Raw genomic sequence first — 7,353 nt, forward strand, 5'->3', positions numbered from 1 at the left:
CGGGTTTCCTCACCTGCAGCTTGGATACCTTAAATTCCTCACCTCTGTCACTTCTGTCTGTGTCATGGCATTGGAAAGGTGTACCGACTGCGATTATGGCCTCATTGACTTCTGCTTGGTACTGGGAAAGCAAGAGACTTGCTTGACTTGTGTGTTCGCCACAAACAATATCGAGCGGTTGTGGAGGGAAGCAAAGAGAAAAGTGCCCTCTTTGGCAGGAGGAAGAAGCACTTTGTGGGGTACCTCAAGGTGCATGTTTCTTATGGCCTTTAATGACCCTAACAAACGCTTGCATGTCTTCCTTCAAGAGGCAGCTGCACTATATAACCCCTGTAACCACCACAGGAGACGCATGCTGCATCTACTTCCTCTTAATTTTGTAAGTATTTCTGAGGGCATTCTATATTTTTTGTTGTTAGGTTGTAAAGTTCGGTTGGGATAATTTAAGAAGGAGGGGGGGTCCAGGGGGAGTCGAGAGGGGGTAGGTAGCTGTTAGGTCGTAAGGTTCGGCTGGTGTTGTTTAAATATACTCGACATGCAGAGTGGCCCGTCAAAGAATGATGCGGCGCGGGCCGGGGTGGGAGGGGGTCACTATGCTTGCCATCCAATGACACGCCCGACACTCGTCAACAGACCGGCTGCAGCGGCTGCCAAGTTATATTGGAATAGATTACAAGAGCATGCGTTAGGGACTTTAATTACTTTCGACAAGGGAATTTTCCCTAATTTGGGGATTTTTCTGGGGAAATTGTGGGGGCCAAATTTTCAGTGATTTGGGCTTTCCCCCCTAAACTCAGCTTCCCCACAGGTAACCAGGCTTGTCTGGGGGGTAGGGGGCTGGGGTGGTGGAGGAAATGGAGCCGCTATTCTTAAGATTTATCAAACTTTCCTTTAAGAATGTCATGTTTCACACTAAGTTCATTAACCCTACCTATATTACATTTTCCCCCTCATAGACTAGTATGTACTAGCAATACTGAAATTACAAAAAGATCAAGCCTAACTGTAACAACCTAAAATTGCAGCAACCTTTTCTAGACAATACCTTGTCAAGTTTCAAATTAGCAATGCAACGTCATGGGACAACAATATTGTTTCTGTAAGATTTATAATCCTGCAGTTAAGGGTTGTTATGCTAGATTTTCTAATGAACATACAAGGGGTTTTAAGAAGTAAAACACAGCCATGATTGGAAAAAGGATGAATGTATAAGAGCACTGTTAGCTAATCATAATACTGTTACCCAACTTAGCTAATTTTCCTACATTAGTGTAGTTTGCATGGCCTAAGCCTGAAAAGATAAGCAATGATGAAAGATATTACGGCAATCCTATCACAAAGTGGTCCCTATTGTCTCAGCTCCTCTACATGCGCTGGGCTATGTTGCCAGTAATGCATTTTCTGCTGGTGTTACCACAACCTCGACTCCCAAGGAGTGCCAGGCTGCGCTAAGTTTGGTTAGGTTATATTAGGTTAGACTAGGCTACGTTATGTTAGTATAGGTTATGTTATGTTAGATTAGGTTAGGTTAGGATGGGTTAGGTTAGGATAGTTTAGATTATGTTAGGTTAAATTAGGTTAGGTTTGATTAGGTTAGGATAGGTAAGGTTAGGTTATTAAGCTTGGTAGAGTTGAGGAGTGTGAGTGTAACACCGTGGTAACACTGCAGCACAGAATGAATAAGACTGGCAACCTAGCCCAGCTGGTAGAACAGATGAGGCTGCAGGGACCACTTTGCCATAGTAGACATTAATTACAACACGAATGTCGGTGTGTGTGTGTGTACAAAAACTTACCTATTATAGGCGGACTGTGGGCCCGGCTGAGGTCGTACATAGGGTGTCAGGAGCCACTTCTTGGAGGGGTAGGCACTGTCTCCCAATAAGTGGCATCCTGCAGGGACCATACCCCTCTCGAACCCTGTGAACAGAGCACTTTCACGCAAAATAGTGCGTCATGGACAGACCCGGGCCAGTTTGCAGTTTGGTGTAAAATTCTCCCGTGTGTGTCACATACGATTTGCACATTTATAGAGTGGTGCCCTTTTCTGTTCACATACTCTGCCTCAAATTCCTTGGGTGCAACAATCCTCACATGTGTTCCGTCTACTGCCCCTACCACACCAGGAAATCCCGCAATTTCCTCAAACTCTCGCCGCTTCACCTGAGTTTCTTGCACAGTGAGGGGGAACTTGATGAAGCGTCTCACTATATGAGGCTGTGCAAGGGCGTACACAGTCTCCCGGGTGACCCTGCTGACGGTCTGTTGTGAAGGCCCCAAGTCGTCGCTGCTACACTGCTGCATTTTGCCCGTAGCAAGATACCTCAGTGTTACGAGGACCTTCATCTCCGGGGAGAGGGCTTGGTTCCTGTTTGTAGGAGCAGTCAAGGCCTCACGCACCAAATCAGCCACGAAGAGTATCCCTGCACGGTCCAGGCGGTACCTCTTGATCAATTCCGGGTCCGGAAGTTCATCAAGGACGTCTCTTCGTGCCCGAAAAGTCCTCAGCTGCCGCGGACGCGCACCCACTACCTCTGCCATCTTGACTGTTATGCCTCGCTTATGTCGACATAAGGATTGCAATGTTACCTCCACCCCGCGCGTAGCTGGCGAGTCAGTTTATGTTCCGCTTAGTTGAAACATAAGGGTTATGCTTCCCTTATGTCTCGGTGTCCGCCATTTTCTTGATTTATGTCTCACATAAGCGAAACATACTCTTTATAAGTACGGGCCCTGGAGCGCAACCAGACGGAGCAGGACATTGTGTGCAAGGAAGTGAGTGATGACGTGGCTGACCTGGACGGGCAGATCAGACAGTCCATGGAGGAGATCCGGAACACCAACATCATGATAAAGAACAACTACAAGCTTATCCTCGATGCTGTATGTACCATTTTACTTATTAATACATTAACTCAAATTCCACTGGTCAGGAAATTCATTGTCGTGCTTTATGCAAACAAGGAATGGAGGCGTAAGGGACAGAGTCAACTTTGCTCTAGTTTGCACTGGGAAAGTCAAGATACACACCACAGGATGAACAAGAAATATAATGCAAGGGAAAAGTGACCTAGTATGTGGTGTAAGGGACAGAGTCAACTTTGCTCTAGTTTGCACTGGGAAAGTCAAGATACACACCACAGGATGAACAAGAAATATAATGCAAGGGAAAAGTGACCTAGTATGTGGTGTGCCAAGGATGAGTTTTCCTTCGCAACTTGTATCTTGTTCTGCCTGAGATGTAGCCTTGCCTCTCCTCGTGCAGACTAGATAGAACTGTCTTTGTCCTCCCAGCGCCTCAGTGATAATGCGTAGCCTACCTTTCTCATACAAACTAGGAAAAATTGCTCTGTCCTTCAAGCGCCTCAGTGATACCCCCAAGACAAGTGTAGCCTGCCTCTCCTCGTGCAGACTAGATAGAACAGTCTTGGTCCCACTAATGCTGCAGCTGTAACCCCCAAGACAGAAACAAATCCGGGCTCGCCTTGTGCAGACTAGATAGAAATGTCTTTGTCCCCTAATGCTGCAGCTGTAACCCCAAGACAGAAACATAGCCTGCCTCTCCTTGTGCAGACTAGATAGAACTGTCTTTGTCCCCTAATGCTGCAGCTGTAACCCCCAAGACAGAAAAATAGCCTGACTATCCTAGTGCAGACTAGATAGAACTGTCTTTGTCCCCCTAATGCTGCAGCTGTAACCCCCAAGACAGAAACATAGCCTGCCTCTCCTTGTGCAGACTAGATAGAACTGTCTTTGTCCCCCTAATGCTGCAGCTGTAACCCCCAAGACAGAAACATAGCCTGCCTCTCCTTGTGCAGACTAGATATAATTGGCTCTGTCCTTCAAGTGCCTCAGTGATACCCCCCAAGACAGAAGTGTAGCCTGTCTTTCCTTGTTCAAACTACATAGAAATTGGCTTTGTCCCTCTTATGCCACAGCTGTAATCCCCCAAGACAGAAACATAGCCTGCCTTTCCTTGTTCAAACTACATATAATTGGTTTTGTCCCCCTAATGCCACAGCTATAATCCCATAAGACAGGCATCTGAAACTTTAAAAAGTGTTGATCTCCGTCGGACTCTCTGCGTGGGTGCCTGGAACATCCTGATCCCTCTGGAGGATCAGCGACTGCCTCATTTGTCAGCTTGTCTATATTATTTTTTTACAGCAACGGAGGAAGCTCAAGGAAGGGCAAAAATTAAAACAAACAAAAAAATAGACTAGGCTAGACACCGCTCCATCCAAGGAAAACAGAACGAGAACCCAGAAGAGACGTCAATTTTGGGTGGAACACAACTCGGGAGACTGAGAGAGAACATAGTGGGGCTCTGAGATGAGGAGACCTGGTGAGGGAGAGATCAGTAGTGGGCCACAGCGATGGTGCCTGTCTCAAGAGAGTAGCTGTGGCCATTTCTCGCTGACTGCAGTCCTCTGTTGTTGGGGATTATGAGTGTGTGATGCTGGTGATGTTGAAGCACTCCCTGGCCTTCATATCTCTTATTGCAGTGTACACCCCTACTGAGATGTGTGGACTTTAGGAGAAAGAGATGTTCTACGCCAAGCTTGACTCTGTAGTTGACCAGTGCCCCCGACACAACACACTCATTGTCGTGCGTGACTTTAATGCAGTTACTGGCACAGAGAGAGATGGCTGTGTGATATGTGTTGGTCCCCACGGCTCTTGTGCCAGAAACATCAACATTTCACTCCTTCTGAGCTTTGCAAAACCCAGAAGGCTGAGGATTACTGGTTCCTGAGATGCGAGCCTTGCCGCTGGTCTTGGAGCAGCAATACTAGTGGTGTGGCAAAGGAGATTGATCACATCCTTGCTAGTACTTGTTAGAGGATCCTCCAGAAATGTAGGGTTTTACACTGCTGAGTTCATTACAGTTGACCACAGACTTCTTGTTACAAAATTGAGGATATGCTTCAGGTCCATGAAATTCTTGAGATGCAACTCTCTGCAGCCTTATCTTGAGAAGCTCAGAGACCAGGTGTGTGCTCAGGGAGAGAGTGGGCTTTCGTCAATGGGTGGATCAGCATCCGCCACCTGCAACCCAGTAGCTGGAAGCTGCCCAGTTGGAGGGTCTGCCATGTACAGCTGCTCAAAGTACTCAGCCCAACGAGCCCTCTGCCCTTCCACGTCCGACACGAGGCAGCCATCAGCTGTTTGGATAGCGCTCACCTGGGAGGGAGACTTGGAGCAGGGCTTCTTCAGGGCTTGGTAAGCAGGTTGGAAGTCATTCTCATTTAAGTGTCCCTTGACTTCCTCAGCAAGACCCCTGACATACCTCTCCTTGTCTCTCCTCAGGAGAGCTCTGGTCCTACGTGACAGAGCCCTGTAATGGTCCTGATTCCCAGCAAGTGTCTGGCAGCGCGTCTCTCCTCAATATTCTCCAGCATCTCCTCCGAGGCAAACCCACTCCTAGATCTCGGGCGCTTTCCAATACACTCCTTGGCAGCTCAAAGAGTCGCATTTGAAGGTATCCCACAGTTCTACAGGGTTCTCAAGGGAGCCGAGCACATTGAACTGTTTGAGACTGTCACTGCATAGTCTTGAGCACATGCCAAGTCTTTCAGCAGTCTAGAGCAGGGGAGAGACACTGAAAACTGAATGGCCGAAGCCCCCTTATAAAGCCGAAAAGTGCGCCATAGTGGACGCTGATTGGCCGGCTTAACAGCGCACGCTCATTGGCTCTCAGCACTGCAGAAATTTAAAAAGTTGTAAACCGGTCATGTGCCCACAGTCTGCACTGCGGGCCACAGAAACGATCCTGGAGCCCTTCGGCAGGCCGCACCTAATGTTGAATGATGTAAAGTCCCGCGGGCCGCACCAAGGGTGCTCGCGGGCCGCGGGTTGGGGACCTATGCTCTAAAGGTTAAAGGTTACCCCTGGCCTGGGTGTATGGGCTGGTGCCCCATCTGTACCACACAGCTGCTCCCAAAACAAGGGTGTGTTGGGATTTCTTAGTAGGTGAATATAGTCAGAGAAGTGGCAGCCAGTCACCTTGTATCAATGTCTGTTTCCTTACAGATGGAGGAAGGCAACGTTGAGCTGATGTCTGCCCTCACTGAGGCCACCAAGTGTGTGGAGGAGTTTAGGTCTGCAGAGTGACTCCAGTCCTCAGGCGGGCCAAGGCTTCAGAGGATACCAGGCTGAGGATCAATGGGGATTCAGTTCTTACTTCCGGACTTTATATTTTCTAAGGCTTATGGATTTACGCCTTTATATTTCCTAAGGCTTACGGTTATACTATAGTGTTACGTAGTGTTGTCGGGAGCATTTATTGGTGCAGCAGTTACTTGCATCCTGAGTGTTGCAGGGTGTGGCTGTTACTCTGCACTGGTGTACCCAGGCAGGTTTTTACACACCTTTTCAGGCACTTGTGTACCCAGGCAGGTTTTTACACACCTTTTCAGGCACTCGTGTACCCAGGCAGGTTTTTACACACCTTTTCAGGCACTTGTGTACCCAGGCAGGTTTTACACACCTTTCAGGCACTTGTGTACCCAGGCAGGTTTTACACACCTTTTCAGGCACTTGTGTACCCAGGCAGGTTTTACACACCTTTTCAGGCACTTGTGTACCCAGGCAGGTTTTACACACCTTTTCAGGCACTTGTGTACCCAGGCAGGTTTTACACACCTTTTCAGGCACTTGTGTACCAGGCAGGTTTTACACACCTTTTCAGGCACTTGTGTACCCAGGCAGGTTTTACACACCTTTTCAGGCACTTGTGTACCCAGGCAGGTTTTACACACCTTTTCAGGCACTTGTGTACCCAGGCAGGTTTTACACACCTTTTCAGGCACTTGTGTACCCAGGCAGGTTTTACACACCTTTTCACCTTTTCAGGCAAGGTATTTTGCTTTCATATCTTCACCTTAGTTTCAGGATGTCATTTTCACCTTTTGTAGATTTTTGTATATTGCAAACATTTATTTTACTAAACTTCTACAAATTTTGGTGATTTTCCTTCCATACTCTGTCTTTCACTACAGTGGTAATATATGTATATCTCCATAGTAAAACTCTAATGCTAATAATTCAGTTTCAATAATGACTCCATGGCTGCCGCGAAATGTGTGTAGTTTTGTTTTCCCTGAACGCTGTTGTAGTCTGAACATTGCCATTGTGGCCTGCCGGGCTGCCGAGGTGATCTCTTCGCTGATTGGACAGCAGCTTGAGGCAGCCTTGCTCCGGCTCATCTTGAGAAACTTGCCATCCAAACTGCATCTTGCCAATTTTTCTGTAGCTCACACTTCTGCCTTGCAACTCTTACTTGGTGCCTTCTTCAGTGGACGGGAGAATAAGAGTGGACTGTGGATGGCTTGAAAAACAAATTTTAACTAC

The 7,353-nt window shown here is 47.5% G+C and overlaps 1 long non-coding RNA gene across 3 annotated transcripts; it reads left to right on the plus strand.

Annotated features, from left to right (window-relative positions):
- The first annotated feature begins 1,957 nt into the window (after window positions 1-1,957).
- LOC126987414 (uncharacterized) lies at window positions 1,958-6,484 on the plus strand. 3 transcript variants are annotated; one of them, XR_007740896.1, is made up of 3 exons: window positions 2,712-2,883; window positions 6,034-6,399; window positions 6,440-6,484. It is a non-coding gene; the product is annotated as an uncharacterized LOC126987414 (long non-coding RNA). The 3 variants fall into 3 exon arrangements; XR_007740897.1 differs by lacking the exon at window positions 6,440-6,484 and adding an exon at window positions 6,400-6,414 and having other exon boundaries at window positions 2,713-2,883; window positions 6,034-6,359; XR_007740895.1 differs by lacking the exon at window positions 6,440-6,484 and having other exon boundaries at window positions 1,958-2,883; window positions 6,034-6,089.
- The last annotated feature ends 869 nt before the right edge of the window (window positions 6,485-7,353 follow it).

The sequence above is a fragment of the Eriocheir sinensis genome, chromosome 64 (assembly GCF_024679095.1).
Source record: "Eriocheir sinensis breed Jianghai 21 chromosome 64, ASM2467909v1, whole genome shotgun sequence".
Classification (NCBI taxonomy): domain Eukaryota; kingdom Metazoa; phylum Arthropoda; class Malacostraca; order Decapoda; family Varunidae; genus Eriocheir; species Eriocheir sinensis.